Source organism: Brienomyrus brachyistius, chromosome 11 (genome assembly GCF_023856365.1).
Source record: "Brienomyrus brachyistius isolate T26 chromosome 11, BBRACH_0.4, whole genome shotgun sequence".
NCBI lineage: Eukaryota > Metazoa > Chordata > Actinopteri > Osteoglossiformes > Mormyridae > Brienomyrus > Brienomyrus brachyistius.
This window is the reverse complement of record NC_064543.1, coordinates 19,863,712-19,880,544: the sequence shown is the minus strand read 5'-3', so window position 1 is coordinate 19,880,544 and position 16,833 is coordinate 19,863,712. Positions and strand designations below refer to the sequence as shown.

Below are 16,833 nucleotides of genomic sequence, written 5' to 3'. Positions count from 1 at the left end.
GCCCCCCATCCTGGGTTGTTCCCTGCCTCGTGCCCATTGCTTCCGGGATAGGCTCCAGACCCCCCGCGACCCAGTAGGATAAGCAGTTTGGAAAATGGATGGATGGATTATTAGTAGTGTCACACATTGGGCTGTATTGGAACCTTGCTGTAAATAGACTCTCTTCATGGTATAGCTTGGGTACGATGTGGTTCCTGTGCCCCAGTGGAAAAGCTCCATTGCAGTCTTGGTTCTACTGCAGGTAAATTGGGTCAGCCAGTTTAAGCCCCTTACATAGCTGGTAAAGAACTACAGGAGCTCATTCATAATGTCACATCCACACCCCCAAGCCCCCTGACTGCTTCCGTTCCAGCTGTCCCTCACACCCATTCAGGAAGAGCTGCACCCACGTGGAGAAAGACCCATCTTCTCTGTCACCTCCTCAGAAACAGAGCCGCCTCCTTGTGCGATACGATGAGGCCACACTGTCTCCCTGTACTGACTTACTGACGCTCTTTATTAGCTTCATGGGTTTCATGTTTTAATCACTGTTGGTCCTGGGAGTCACTTGTTTAATATGTTTAAATGTGATGTTTCGTGTAATTGGTACCTGTATTTCCTTTATTATGGGATTTGAGGTGGAGGGTATGTTATATTGGTAGGATGTCAGGGTAAGACTTTGTTTGTAATTTGAAGGTCACTGGTACAAATCCCAGGGTCAGCAGACTGATGTCACTGTTGGGCCCCTGAGCAAGGTCCCTCCCCCCTGCTCCAGGGACTGGCTGCCCCAGTGCTGTGACCCTCAAGCAGGATGGGGTAGGTGAAGTGAGTATTTCCCCAAGGGGATGTATGAAGTGTCACTGTTCTGTATATTCTCTTATGGCAGGGTTCCTCAATTCTGGTCCTGGATGGTCAGTCTGCAGCACAATCAAACACCCCTCCATTGTCAGAACTAGGGAACCCCGTCCTTTGGGGTGATGTAATGGACACAGTTGGATCTAAACGAAGAAGGCGGTCATCTCATTTACCATGACTTTAAGCCATTTTGTTGCTTGCTATTTTTTAGATGTTAGTAGAGCTAACTTCACATAGCTTATGGTTTCAAATGAATGTATTCCATGACATAGCAGGATATATTTAAAGGACAAATTCAGGTCTGCTGTTACTGGGAAACATCTGCAGACCTTCCAGCAGCCTTCTGATAATGAGGAACCAGCCCTGACCGTCCATCTGGGACGTGAGAGGATGTGCATGAAATGGCCCCGGATGGTCTGTGTGTTTTGAATGCATGTGAGGCCTTTATGGTCTTCCTGTTTGTGTTGCTCAGATGGTTAGTGGGTCTGTACCTCTGTCTGTGAGGTCATGGTCAGCATTGTAATCATATCACCACTGGGCCGCTGACAGAGGGGCTTTACAGCAACTGCTGAAGGGGTCTTGGCTGACCCCGATCTCAGTCCCAAGGCTTTACTGGCTCGTTCGTTTCTCTGGAAAAAAGCTTCTGCTAAATACGTGATTCGAGCTATTTGCGAACCTTCTTTTAGCATGTTTATTCTGAGACGCTCTCACCTAATTTCACCCGGTCGCTTTGTTTGTCTGTGTGTATGTCTGTGCGCGAGTCTGGGTGGGAGGGCACGTCATGCAGTGCGTCATAGCAGCGCAGTGAGAAGTCCTGCTGTATGTGCTGTGCCTATTTTAGGCTGTGTGGTTACGCTGGGCCCGTTTCATTCAGCCCACGTGTGCTGAAACCAGGCCCAGCCTCGCTTTTCTTTGCCTTACGTGTTTTGTAAATTGCTGGTTTTTAAACCTAGTGAATGGAGAGAGTGCGCGGATAGAGAGGGGCGGCCGCAGGACTGCCACACGTGTGTCACAGTTACACTTTCATGTGTTCGAGCAGCGGGTGACGAGTTTGCAGAATTCAAGTCTCCAGTGTCCCAGCACAACTTTAGTGGTCATGTACATGTAGGCATCTGTGTTCCTGAGTGCGGTTTAATGGGACTTTTCAGGGGTCAGGTCGGGTTGTGGAGGCGACGTAAAAGCTTCTAAAACCTTCTGAGCAACATGACAGCAGAAAGTAACCTGACCTCACTGCACAGCTGAGCAGGTGAAGGTCAAAGGCAGAAAGTGATCTGATTGTGGAAGTGAGCCCCCCCATCTCAGCCCCAGCAGGAAGATGACAAAAGGATAGAGGTCAAAGGTCAGTGCTTTTCATTCATGGAAACTGTAGCCACTGAAGCCGCTGGCAGTCGGACGGAGCTTGTGGGAATCAGGGGGAGAAGAACTATGCCAAAGAGAGCTGCTCTGACCCTAACCCTACTTTGTTAACTGTGAAGGACTGAGCTACTCTGATCCTAACCTCAGTTTATTAACTGTGAATGAGAGTTCTACTCTGACCCTAGTTTCACTATGTTAACTGTGATGGAGGGGGCTACTCTGACCCTAGTTTCGCTATGTTAACTGTGTAGGAGAGGGCTACTCTGACCCTAGTTTTGCTATGTTAACTGTGAAGGAGGGTTCTACTCTGACCCTAGTTTTGCTATGTTAACTGTGAAGGAGAGTTCTACTCTGACCCTAGTTTTGCTATGTTAACTGTGAAGGAGAGTTCTACTCTGACCCTAGTTTTGCTATGTTAACTGTGAAGGAGAGTTCTACTCTGACCCTAGTTTTGCTATGTTAACTGTGAAGGAGGGTTCTACTCTGACCCTAGTTTTGCTATGTTAATTGTGAAGGAGAGGGCTACTCTGACCCTAGTTTTGCTATGTTAACTGTGAAGGAGAGGCTACTGCTTTTTTAACTGTGATCTAAGTAATACTTGGAGTACATTAAGGTCAAATTCATCTGCCCCGCCCCCCCCCCCCCCCCCAGTTCAAATGGTTTAGAACCATCACGGCTTCCAAAAACTTTTGAAATCTTTTCCCCAGCATGCGGTGACAGAATTTATTATCTTATTTACTTTTTATTTTATTGTTGCCAAGTTTACATTTCGAGCTTAGCTTGGAGCTGGAGTTGTGTCATGGTGACCCTTTCTCCATATACACACAACTCTGTTTCCTATGGACCCGACTTTCTGGTCTTTATCCAGGTCAGTCCCAAGGCCTGGAAATGCTATTAGAGGCGGCCTCCTCCTGCCTGGCCACATGAGGGAGTGTGAGCCAGCTGTGGAATGAAGAGCCTGGTCTGTTTTCTGCCCCCCTGCCACCTGCTTCACTTTCTGTCGCAGGTGTCTCCAAATTCAGGCATCTGAGCTTCTCCCGACTGGGTTGTGCCAATCGCCAAACTTTTTCAACCTTAGAGCTTTATGACATCATATCATCTAAAAATTGCATGGTATCAGTTTTGAGAGGCTGTATTTAGTGATGCTTGTTAATACTGAAGTTCCAATGTAGTGTTTGCAGTCTAGTATTGGGATTAAGGGCCTTGCTTAAGGTCCCAACAGTGAAATCACTGTGCCGACCACAAGATTCAAACTAGCTTCCAGTCACAGGCATACCGTCCAAACCCACTGAGGCAAAAAGAAATCTTCTGGTAATTTACTTGCTTGGGCTCATCCAGGACTCGAACCCAGGATCTCTCACACTCTACGCAAGAATCAAACCCTGGATCAATGAGCCTGTAGTTGGTGTGTTGCTTCTCTTACACTCATGTAGGATTCAGAATCGAGACGCTTTCATCGTTTGTCCGCATGATCCCTCGTGCCGCAACAAATCCCTCCCTATAGTTCTGCATCTGCAAAACAGAGATGAGTTGAGCCATTTCCTACTGTGACGTCCGTCTTCTCCCCATCTTCATAGAAAGTTGAGGGCTCCTGCTTGCCGCACCCATGTCTTCAGTATGAACTCCCACAAGTTCTCAACGTGCTTCAAGTACTTAAGTCTGGGCAGGAATCTGTTTAAGGGAAGGTCATCAGGTTGCATTCCAGCTCAAGCGTGGTGAGAACAGATTTCTTCAAGATGTCGTTTTTATGCCTTTAAGGGTCTATCTGTTGCTATTGTTGAACATTTGGTGGAAGGACAGTTTTTCACAATTGTGTAGATGACCATATCGACATGAAACTTCTGCTTGGGATTACTTTGGAATAAACACCCTTTGAAAACAATACAATGGCTCCAGCCGAGGAACGGTCACAGACGGGTCCCCTAAATATTTAGAGCGTGATGCCTTATTCCCTTTAAATGGGGACGGGAACAGAGGGGAACAGTAATGTCTGGAAAACCACATGTTTTTGTTTGTTCAAATCCAAGGGGAGAGCGGTGCTTTGCTGAATGCTTGGGCATGTTGGCAATGGTTACTTCTTCTCCACCAGGGTTAGGTCTGGTTTCTTGCATGCAGTGCGTGGAATGAAAAGGATGCTGGACTTGTGACCTCAGTGGCTCATTAAAGAGTAAGTCGTGAGTCATAGTAGTTATTGCATCTGTGCAGGTGTTTGGTGTGCGTTGGTTTGACTCCCGGTTACGTCCAGGCTGTCTGACTGCCATGTGGCCAGCGAGTGTGAATGTGTCGTGTATTTTATAATACAATAAGCAAGTGTATAATCATCTCATCAACACATTTCAAACTATGTTCTTGACTGCGATACTGCTAGTGATCTCATTTTATATTTTTTGTGTTCATATATGTGGATATCCAGTCCCGATGAACATTCCCCGATGTTAAAGACCAGGAGCAGAGCAGAACTCTAATGACAAACACACTCACCAGTTCTCTGCTTCATACATCTTCCCCGTACTGCCAGTAGGTGGTGTAGCGATGAAGGAATGTACTGCCTGCCTTAAGATGACCGGTATAGATTCCATTCCTGGACCCTTGAATTCAACAGATAACCTGAATCATAAATAAAATAAAAATAGGTAAAATTATTAGTGTTAGCTAAGCATCTAAAATCACATTTAATCAAATCCTATTGCTCAGGTTGAATATACTGTTATGGGGTGTACAGAGTTTTCTCATGGCTACGTTATGATTGAGCTGGAGGGCATGATCACAGCTGTGCCACAAATGTGGCATTTTTACAGCCTGCACAGACATTATATGCCGCTCTGGATGAAGACATGAATATGATAATGTCATGCCTAGGGCTGATATAGTGTCCCGTCCGGGATATTACCTATCCCAAGGCCCAATAGGTTCCTGGGATAGACTCTAGGCTGACTGCCACTCTGTAATGGATAAGCACTTATTAGAATATGGATGGCTGGATAATAGTATTATCATACATTTACATAATAACAATTAGGTAATAACGATAGGGGTAATGCTGAGACGATCCAGACGATCCTGGACCCCTGCCTTGATGGGAGCTTCTGCTGGGCTCCGGAATGGCAGCAGGGACTGCAGTCTGCGAGCTGCATGTGTCATACATGCGTCACGCGTGTTGCTGGGGAGAGAATGCGACGGTGGGGGGGTGATTGATATTCTGGAGAGTGTCGATGTGAGATCTGAAGAGACAGTGAGAGGGAGACGTGTGTGTGTGTGTCTGTCTGTGTCTGTGAGTCAGGGGCGTTAGTAAATGATATTTGCGGAGGGTGGAGAGAGTGTTCTCAGGCTACCACTTTGACTATGGTGGTAGGTGTGGGGGTCTCTGCAGAAGTGTAGCTCTGAATTACTGAGACAGCCACCCCTGTACTACCTTCGCTGTGGCCTCTTTCTCCCCCTTCACACTGGCATGACCAGTATCCCTGTGACAGCTCAAATCATCACCATGCACAGATTACAGCACCCCATGCTGAAAATGATAGTGTAGTTTCCATGCTCTAGTGAGGGGAAGAATGTATTTGTTTTTCTGTGTCCGCCATATCCTCAGTGGTCTTTGAAATTGTGTTGTTTGGCTGATGTACGGGAAATTGGGCAGATGTTTGTTTGTGTCGATGAGTTGACTTCCTTTGTTTCTTCCTCAATGCCTGTATCTCCAGTTTTCACAGAAACTGCATCTTTCCAGCTGTATTTCTGATGTGCTGCTAGTGTTACAAATCTACCCCCCCTCCCGCCCCAGATCGGTCACATACCACAGTGTGTACTTCACCTGGACTATAATGTTAACCATTGACCTATTACCTATCATTGAAAACTGAAAGTGCAGTCATGGCCCTGATGGCCTTTAACCTCTACGCCCCCTGTGGGGTGATTAAGGACAATGCAGGAAGTCTTTGTGGTTTCACATTTCTCAACAGGCCAGCGCGGAACATTCCATGGCTCTTGGTATTTTTTTTGTCCGCCTGCTGCCTGAGCTGGCTAAGTTTACCATAAATCACATACATGTGATAAATCTTAAATATTAAAAATTTGATTACATTTAAATATTTTTTTCAGTTTGCTAGCATGCCATGTCACCGAGAGATCCGTGTTCCTGTGGTTCCAGCGTGCATGTGTGTGCGTGTCATTATTGTTTGTGTGTTCATTTGAGTGGTGGGCGGGTCCCCAGGTCTGCGTTTCCCTGCGGTTTCTTCTGATGACGCTGGAAGCATCTGCGACTTGGTCAGTCAGGGAGAGAGAATCTCAAAGTGAAGTCAAAAAGCAGCATAAATAATTAAACTGAGTCATTATAAAAAATTCAAGAGGGTGGCTCCTCCCCCGTCCTCGGTGAACGGTGTTATGTTCACTGTCACGACGACGAGGCCTCCCTCCATCTGTGTGCCCTCCACGGCGCGGCCCAAGCACACAGTTAGGAGGGTCTGGGTGGCAGTAACGACATCAGGGGCTGTTCTGGAGGATTCCCTGGGGATTAGACATGGCGGCTGGATGTGTGTTTTACTCTGAATTACATGTGGTGGGGCTGCTCTTGCTTGCGGGCCTTAAAGCCTCTTTTAGGTCCTGATGGTGGAGGAGCCCTTTGCTTTAGCTGCCTGCTTTACCAGTCCCCCCCCCCCGTCCCGACTCAGTAGGGGGGCACCTCAGCCTCACATTCTGCTCATGCCAATGCTGGAAAAGACAGAAACATGGAAGAGATTAGGAATCAGAGTCGGAGGGTTTCCTAGGGGCACCGGAGGGGTTTGGAGCGTCTGAAAGCGTCTGAAGCAGGAAGGAGAGGAAAAGCAGGGGGCTAAAAAAAAGTCAAAATTTACTGCCACCTCTGATCCAGTGAGTCATGTGACGAATGCATTACCTTGATCACCCAACCAGTGCTGACCTGTAATTAGGAATGGATTTCCCGCAATCAGGAGCCCGGTCCGGCAGCTTCCATGACCATAAAACACCAGCCCCGGTACAAGGCAGTGCATATCAGCAATAGACTGACATTGGTAGATTTATATTAAGGTAAAAATGTAACTATTCTACAGCATCTTCCATTCATGTGAGTGAGAGTGTTTCACAGCTTGGGACTGGCCGGATGTAAGCATAGACCTGCTCAACAAATCATTAACCCCCCGGTGGTTGGTTTCCAGACTTTGAACCACTACCCCATTAATCAGTTCTTTTCTTGGGACATGAACCTATTGGTCACAAAATGTCTTCGTACCTGTATTATCCTGAGTGAAAGCATGCCACTGCGCCACCTTCTGGTCATGTGAAAAGTAACCGACTCATCCATTCGTTTTTATTGTCATCTCAACCATATACAGTGCACAGTGAAATGACATAACATCGCTCCCGAAGCCACATTTTATTCATGACAGAACAGACAGTACAGTGCAAAGGAAGATTCATTTTCATGTTTATTCGAGCCTGTTTGTATACATGTGATTTTCAAAAATCGTATCCCTAACTGTAAACCAGTGGCAGTGTGTGAGGTGACGTCTGAGCTGCGGTGAGTAGATGTGTGTGATTTTCGCTTGTCACTGCGTGTGCGTGTTTGTTTGGTAACTGGGGCAGAGCTGCCTCTGAATGGCTGTAGGCGAACAGAGACCTACATTCAGACCAGGAACGGGGGGCTGTTTGCGTGGGGGCAGTCGAAGAATCCTCCGCTTCCTCCCTCCCTCCCTCCTCTTTTTTTTTCCTCTCCATCCTCTCTTCCTTCCTCCACGGTCCACCGCTCCCTCGAGCTGACAGATTGAGAGAGGGCAGCGGAGAGCAGATAAGGAGGAGAGGAGCATTCTGGGAAAGGAGGACGGCTGCGTAGCTTCATGTGTGCATCGCAGGGGATCCAGACTGAGCCATCTGTGCCCACCGTGACTGAGCAGAATAATGTCTGGGCTCTAGCATAGTATCTCCTATCCTTGGCCATGCTAATGAAGGCCACACTCAAATAGGAATGCAGGGGCGGTGGGACAAGGAATATACTGACTGATGGTCTTTTTGAAGCGGAAACAGGAAACTTCTTCTCCTGCCTAAGAGAAAACATGAGGGAGTTGCAGGTGCTCTGAGCGTGGGGTGTTGTGATCCCAACCCAAACGGTTCCAAGGTACGTGTCCCGCTTGCCACCTTCCGTGAATCACTAACAGACTTGCTGGCGGCAGAGTGGACCCCCCCGCTGTGTTTCGGAAGTGCCCTGGCCGATTCTTCTGTTCAGTGACGTCACTTCCTGTGGGATTTCAGCATATGGGCATGCCATTATTTAATCGACAGCTCGGCCAAAGCTAATTAGTTAAGAACTAAGCTGAAAGGAAATCCAGCATGCACACTTTGTCGCCAGGCCCCAGATTAAGGAGCCTGGCTCTATTGCAGATTTGTCCTTAGAGCTGCTGCACACAGATGCACAGATTTTGATGGCAAACATTTAGCTGCCTGGCATATACTCTTCATAGTGACATACCGAGTAGCTGTACATGTGCTGTGGTCATTGGGCTTGATGTTATTTTGTTAACTTTAAGGAGAATTCCACAGAGGTCATTGCCGGAGTGAAAGGGCAGAGGACGTGGGAGGAGGAGTGATATGGGGGTGAGAGTTCACACTTCATCACAGCGTGCTGGCCACCCGTGTCATCTCAGAGCGAGTTCTGCGCCTCATGACCAACACCCTTAACTTGGAGGGAAATATCTGTGCATGAGTCAAAGTTGTTGGGAATTTGCAAGAAGCTCTTATATTTCACTTAAATTTATCATATAATCACGTTGGATGACAGATGGGTTGATCAATCGATGGATGGATGTCAGGCACCAACTTGGTCAGTTTTACATGTGAATGCAGGCCTCCAAAAACAACATCTATACGGACACCTGCTTGTGGCTTTTGCAAAATAAGCAATCATTATTAAAAGAGTGCCACACCTCTGCAAGGACTCTTGTACTGCTCACCTCACGAAGCATCCAGTTAATAAGTTAGATGAGCATGGGGAGAGAGTGAGGCCTCATGAATTCAGCCCGGCCTTATTAGCAAATGTCAGAGGAATGCATGAGATTACGGAGCCTGAGCCCCGAGTCTCCTGACACGGTGTTTATGATGCACGGGAGTGTCTGTCCTCTGCGTATGTTTGGAATAGGTGTTTGGGGTCTGCGTGTACCCTGGGAGCAAAGAGAAACAGATCGATACACAGAGGATAAAAAAATGCTCTGAGAACTGGGTTTAGTCAGACATCATCTGACTGAAGTATGGCAATTGCTTTATGACAGAGGTGGCAATTTCAAGTCCAGAAAGTAAAAATCCGGACCATGATTTACTTTGAACCAACCAGTTGAGCATAAAGAGTCACAGTCAAAAAGGACTCATCTGGTTAGTTGAAACAAAATCTTGGTCTGGATTTGTAATTTCTGGACCTGAAATTTCCACCTCTGCTTTATAAGACATGCACACACAGAACGCCTGGCTCCCATTTTACATTTAATTTACGTAGCATATACTGTTGTCCAAAGTGATGCACATTTTTGGGTGCGGATGTTCCTGGAGCAAGCGGGGGGGGGGGGGGGGGGGGAGCAGGGGTTGTTATGGGCCTTGTTCAAGGGGTCAATGGTGATATCACTCTCCTGACCATGGGATTTGAACCAGCAACCTTCTGAGCAGAGAAACAGCATCTTACCACACTGGGCCACACATTACTCCTAAATACTCTTGCATGCCTCGTGATTAATGAATTGGCAGGTTATATTATATTGCATCAAATGCTATTTTCTCTGAGTGTTGATGAGACACTTCTCATGGTAGATCCATCTCTAGAAGGAGAACTAAATTTTCTGTGTCTCCCATTATCCATCTGTATTTAAGAAGGACCCCCGGTAGGCCAACCATTAGAGCCCGGTATGAGCCAGAAGTGGATATTTACCAAATTAGATGAGCTATTTGAAGGTAGATGGACTGAAATGAAGGGTGACTATATGCAAAATAAGAACATGTCTGGATATATAGGAGTGTACTGTGTGAATAGTTTTCTTACGAATTAGCAGAATTATACCAGTGTAACAACCTGGTCTGATTCCAGTAACTAAACAAGGGCCTGGTGTGGCTCAAGTCGCAACCATTAATCAACTTATGTAATCGCTTTTGATGACTAGTCATGTGGCATTGTGGTCAAAAACACTAAATCGTTGTACTCTTGATGAAATGAAAAACTGCTTTTTCGGCAACTTATATGAGAATTGAGCAGATGATTACGTTAACCGTGTAATTCCCAAATCTATTTCTAATAATCCAGATATCAAATTCTGCCGAGAGTGAGATACCTTAAATAGGAGCCTTGTTTGATATTATAGTGAGATTTAACTGCCGCTACATTAACATCCTGGTATATTGCTCTTAGTCCTTTTTGGTTCACTGCCTGCTGTACAAGTTCATCCTGTGAACACATTTACCGTATTTTCCCTCCTGTTCAGGCTTTACTTTTCCTTGGTTTTTTAAATTTTATTTACATTTTCAAAAGTACTACTACCAATTCTGGAGGTTGTTCCATAAAGCAGGAGTTCTTGCTTAGCTGGATAACTTGTCAGATTTAAGGTAGCCTGGGCTAAATGTAAGTGAAAGAAGATTAAGTCAGTTTAGCCCAGACTACCTTAAATCCCAGATGTTATTTGCATAAGCAAGAAATCTTGCTCTATGGAATATCCCCCTGGTGTTGCGTTTTTATTGTTTGTTGTTGTTTATTGTTTATTTATGCTTATTAATTGATTATTTCCCTAACTGTCCTTTGATGTATGTGTTTTGTTATTTGCTAATGCTGCTGTTTGTACAATTGTGCAGTGAAGAAAAAGGATTCTGATTCCAGTCACACTAGTGTAAAATGAACCATTTCCCTTCTATGTGAGTACTGATCTTATTGTCAGACTCCGTCCAGGAAGTACGTGTGGAACATATCAGGCAAGGGAAGCTTATTTACCCAAGGCATGATGACTAGCTGCATGCCAATGGTAAACGGGAGACCCAAGGACATGCCAGTGTTGGCCAAGGTGTCCCTGGAGAGGAGGCCTCGCCTTTGTTAGGTGGAGTGGATGATCAAGGGGGTTGCTCAGTCCCACTAATCCACCACTTGCCCCCACCCCCCCCAGTCTGTCTGGCTGAAGGGAGGGGCTGCATGGACCTCCCTGTGACCTAGTTAAGCAGAATTAGTGAGTCTGTGTCCATGGAATCCACCCCCCAATGATATTCATCAACACGCATCCAGTCGAATAGTCCCAGGGAGTGGGGTCTGTTTGGGGGTCCATATCCACGGTGCTGGTTTAAGGATTCTGGTTTCCCTTGATTTGTTTTAGATGACTCAAGCTTTAGGGGTAGATCTCACAGTTAGCCAAGTCTGTTGTATACCGCAGGATCTCAGGAAGAGATCATTTAGACTGCTGGATAAGTCAATTTAGAAGAACCATGCTTGACATTTCAGATAAATCATTAGGGTCTTTCATGGGTCTGCCCATTCCATTGGTTATACTAGATATTGGATCCAGATGTTACTGGGTTGAGTTAGCGACCTAAGGTGTGTGGCTCTGTGGGTTCCTGTGTCTGGAAGGCCATTAGTTCAAACCATGTGGTCAGCAAAGTGATTTTGCCGTTGGGCTCTTGATAAAGGCCCTTAACCCCAATTGCTCCAGGGACTGGCTGACACTGCTTCCTCAAATGTGCATTTCTTTGGATGAAAGTGAAATGTGTGTTATAACATTATGTCTTTGAATAGAAGTAGATTCACGTGGGAAGATTGGTGGTGAATTCACCAGTCGCTTATATTAATGAATCTGTATTCTTTGTGATGGTGAGAACTCGGGTACTAATCTTTCTCGCTCCTGTCGATTCCTCCTCATCAACATCAGAAGGGTTCGTTCATTTCTTTCCACACAGGCCACTCACATACTTGCCTAATCTCTTGCCATCTCGAGACTACTGTACTCTCGTGGCTACTATACTTTCTGTTACTACTGTAACTCACTCCTAGCTGCTCTGACTCCTAGCTGGAGTAACTGATCCAGAATGCAGCTGCCTGACTTGTCTCCCACTCCACCATATTACGCTCCCTCCACTGGCTGCCTGTAGCTGCCCATATCAGATTCAATACATTGATGCTCGCCTACAAAATGAACCAGCGCCGTCCTACCTAAAAGAACTTATCTCACTCCACACTGCACCACACTCTCTCTGATCCTCCAGCACCTCTCATCTGGACCCACCATCTCTCAAGGTGCAAGGAATACATGCAACTAAACTCTTCTCTGTTTTGGCACCTATGTGGTGGAATGAACTTCCCCTAGATGTTTGAACAGCTGAGTTGTTGGGTGCCTTCAAACGACAACTAAAAACCTACCTCTTTCAGAAGTACTGCACTTGGATTTCCACTTCCAGGATTCCGGCCATCCATCACCATAACTGCTTAATCCCAACTGAGGTCACAGGAGCCTATCCTGGGAACCAACCCTGGGCAGTCACCAACACACTGCAGGGCACACACACTCACGGGGCCAATCAGCCTGCCTGTTTTTGGTCCATGGGAGGAAACCAGAGCCCCTGTGGAAAACCACATGAACACTGGGAGAGCATGCAAACTCCAACCAGAGGATCCACGACCAAACCCAGGACTTTCCTGCTGTGCGGGAGCAGTGCTAACCACTGCGCCACCATGCTGCCCACTTCCAGGATTATACTCTTGTTATTAAAAATAAATTATATTACCTGCCAACAGAGTTTTTAGACTGACGGTATGCCCAGGTTCTATTGAACCAGTATCAGAATGTATTCACTGATGAGGCTTCTAAGCACTTATGTAAGTCACTCTTGCTAAGGGCGTCTGCCAAATGTCGTAAATGTAAATATTTTTTTGCTGCTCAAATCCAGAGATTGTTCCACTTTCTTGAGAGTATCTGAAGATCAGCCTGTTTAAAGAACCACAAAGATGCAGAGAACATGGTCGTCCGCATGCATTCATTGACTTCATGCATTCCTCTTGTATTTAGCCATGCTTGTTATTTGTATTGTTCAGATTTGAGTGGGTAAAGCTTCATCTTAGCTTGTGTGTGTGTGTGTGTGTGTGTGTAGCTGACAGCATTGCTGCCCGATCCTGGTACACAGTGTGCATCTCTCTCTCTCTCCGTGGCCAATCCAGCTTTCTCTCAGCAGATGCCATGTGCCAATGGCTGCATTTTTATTGTGTCCACATACCTCCCTTCACCCTCAAAGTGGAGAATGGAAGACATTCATACTTAGGGGCAGAATCTGGACCCTTGTAAAGGACCCGGCGGAACCTTTCTGGAGAGGCTAATGTAATCCCCGATAGCCCTTGTATGGTGTCAGTGAGGGGAAGACCAGGCTCGTTTGACCGGTTTGAATCAGGAAGTTACCCCAGAGTTATGACCATGCTACCAATGACAGATCAGGAAGGCCTAAGCCCCTAACCTGTATGATTTTGTGCAGACTGAGCAGCGTTATAAAAGCATCCTGTCCTTTTTTCCTCCTTATTTCCTTCCCTTTCCCTACATCTTCCTGCCATCCTTCTCTTTTTGGCTGCTTGCTCTTGCTTATTTTACTCATCTTTATTCCTGCCGTCCCTCTGCCATTTTATTTCAGGTACCATTGTTCTTTTCCCCCTCCGTCTTTCCCTAAATTAACCCCAGCACACCCGATAGCTCCCAATAGCGCCCCCTCTGTCCACTCACTGTTACCACAGATACAGACAACAACAGCAACAACAGCAAATTTATTTTTGTATAGCGCATTATCACAACATTACATCGTCTCAAAGCGCTTTACAGCATCCCCACCCAAAGCCCCCAGTGAGTAAGCCATAGGCGACAGTGGCAAGGAAAAACTCCCAAGAAGGAAGAAACCTTGGGAGGGACCAGACTCAAAGGGGGAGCCCGTCCTCCAGAGGCCGGCAGGGATAGTCAAATAGGAGAGATGGTTAAGTGCAGAGTCATACTGTCCAAATCATAAGATTTGAGAGACAACCGGGGAGCAGGGGGAGATGACAAGCCAGTGATGACACTCCCTCCAATCGCACGAAATGTCAGTATTCACTTCTGCTAGCTATCTGCTCTTGTTAAGCCGATAGTAGCTGCGAAAAGCGAGATCGTGAAGAGGCTCACCTGTGGAGGTGCTTTTGGCCAAGGTGGATGCAAAGGTGAGTCTGCCCATGTTAGCAGAAGAATTCGGTAACACTTTCAATGAATACCATGTCTTTAAGGATCTATGAAGACTAGAGATGGGTATTGCCGCAGATGCCACGATTCGTTTCGATTCCGATTCACAAGCTAATGATTTGATTCAGTCCGATTCGGTTCAATCCGATAGGAGTGAGATATGAAACCCTATATAGCAGTTTTACATGTTTGGAGAGATGTTTAAAAAGTTCTAAATGGAACACTAATTTACAAATATTTATTTAAATATATATTTATACAGACGCTCCTCTTCTTACAATTTGCTGTTCATAACTTTAAATGTTCGTAAGTCGTTATTCAATATCGTTTTAAGGGTATACGCAAGTACAAAGAACTACGATGCTGGGAGTACGCACGCTACACTGCTGCACGGCGGGAATAGCGGCCTGAAGTCGTACTAGGCGGAATTGGCGCACAGAAAATAAAAATGACGTTGTGGACAGGAAACGGGAGCCCAATGAACACAATTTGGACTTACAGTCCACTTCGTTCATATCTCTGAAAGTTCGTAAGTAGAGGTCTGTATGTGATATTTATTATACAGAAGTACAGTCTCATTCTTCTTTTTGTGCCATCATAGATGATTTATATACTCACTATTATACCACACCATATATTAACTGTTTATTTATTTATCACATCATGTATGTATTGTACAGCTGATTCTAGCACTTTTGCACTATTTTGCACTTTCGGATTAGATGTCAAACCACATATTGTTGTCTGAGCACTTTGCACAATGACAATAAATTTGAACCTAATCTAAGAATGGCACCTAGACATGACTGTGGTGTCCTTCACTAGCCTCACTTGGTTCTTAACTGAAGGTAGACAATCTGTCTATAGAAGCCCGGTCAGGGCAATAAGAGAACGAAAGCAAGGGCAGTGATTGGTGGGTAGCTCTTTGCCTATTATGTAGGGGGCTGAGTTTGATTCTTGGCCAGTTCTTGAGAAAGATTGTAGAAGGATCCATAATTTGTAATAAAAGTTGCACTATATTAACGTCTGAAACCAATTCAGTATAGTGCTCTGTATTCTCCTGTGGGCATAAGTCACTCTGAATATGAATATGGGCCAGATAAATACATAATAATAACTGAGATCAGCATTATATCAAGGGGGGGCTGCGGTGCAGTGAAATAAAGCTTCATTTGCACAAGTGCATGTGCACAAGTGTTTTGTTTTTGCATATCCCATCATGCTCACCTTTGAGACATACACAAGTAAGAGTGAAGTTTGGTGTTAGGCATTTACCTGGTGCCCCCGCAGCATTTTGAAAGGGGGGGGGGGGGTGATGGGCCTTGCTGAAAGGCTAAATGGAGATGTGACTCTTCTGCTGAGGATGTGATTCAACTGCCAAAGGGCCCCAACTCACTCAGCCACCACCCCTAATGTGCCGCTCTGTTTCTGCACCTGCAGCTCCTCTACAGCTGGCATTTGTGTGGGCATGCCTGGAAACGCGTGCCCTACCAGGGACCCCATGGGCACCCTGGCTGATGCCGGTGCTGCCTCCGGAGGATGAACCCTGTCATAATTCTGCAAGTGTGCCTCATGCCACTAGGGCCCCGGTGAGCCGTATCCAAAAGACGAGCACATTTCTACGAGAGGAGAATTACATTTGCACGACGGAAATCGAATGCAAATTCAAGGCCATTTGCTAGTTGCCGAACCTGCTTTTTGCATATTCTGGAACATTTTTATGGAGAGCTGTGAATGAGCAAACCAGAAGAGAACCTTGTGCCTGTACAGTCTAAGCAAGATAAAACTCTTATGTAGTAGCTGCAGAACAGGAATGATGGTGCAATTTGTGTGGGCGGGGGGCCTCTGAGGAGGTGGCCTGGTTACTTTATCAGACCAAATTAGAGCACTGCCACATTACTAATAGACTTTTTTAATCACGCCGTTTGCAGTAAAGTAGGAAATGAGATTCCTGAATCACAGGTACCACTGTTTGGTCAAGGTTAAACTTCTTCCGGTGTTTGATGTGAGTATTTACCCCTGTCTGCCCCATGAGGATGTTAATCCTGTTCATTTATTTTACATTGTCTTTTGGAAGGAAGTGTAATAAACTTTAAGCTTTTTCCTGAAACTTCACCTCTTTTTCTGTACAAACGGTACAATTTAACAGCATACTTGTAGTTCCACTTTTAGGTTATAAATGTAACTGTACACATTTATGGATCATTTAAGAGTATTTTTGAGTTGTATTATCTGAAAAAAGTCACTTAATAAAGTCTTGGTTGCTGTAATTAGGACAGGTCTAGTTTGCCTTTTCCTCTGGAGTTAGTCATTTTGTTTCACAACACAAACCAATGGCACAACTGTGAATTGGTGAAATTAAGAAATAAGTAGCGAAATGGATGACAAGTATGTGACGATTCGTGATAAATGACGATTAAATTAAATTAAATCATAATCGAAA

At 45.6% G+C, this 16,833-nt stretch overlaps 1 long non-coding RNA gene across 1 annotated transcript; it reads left to right on the top strand.

The window, feature by feature from the left end:
* Window positions 1-13,781: 13,781 nt before the first annotated feature.
* On the top strand, window positions 13,782-16,786 carry LOC125751484 (uncharacterized). Its single transcript, XR_007400632.1, has 3 exons — window positions 13,782-14,371; window positions 14,725-14,929; window positions 15,831-16,786. It is a non-coding gene; the product is annotated as an uncharacterized LOC125751484 (long non-coding RNA).
* The last annotated feature ends 47 nt before the right edge of the window (window positions 16,787-16,833 follow it).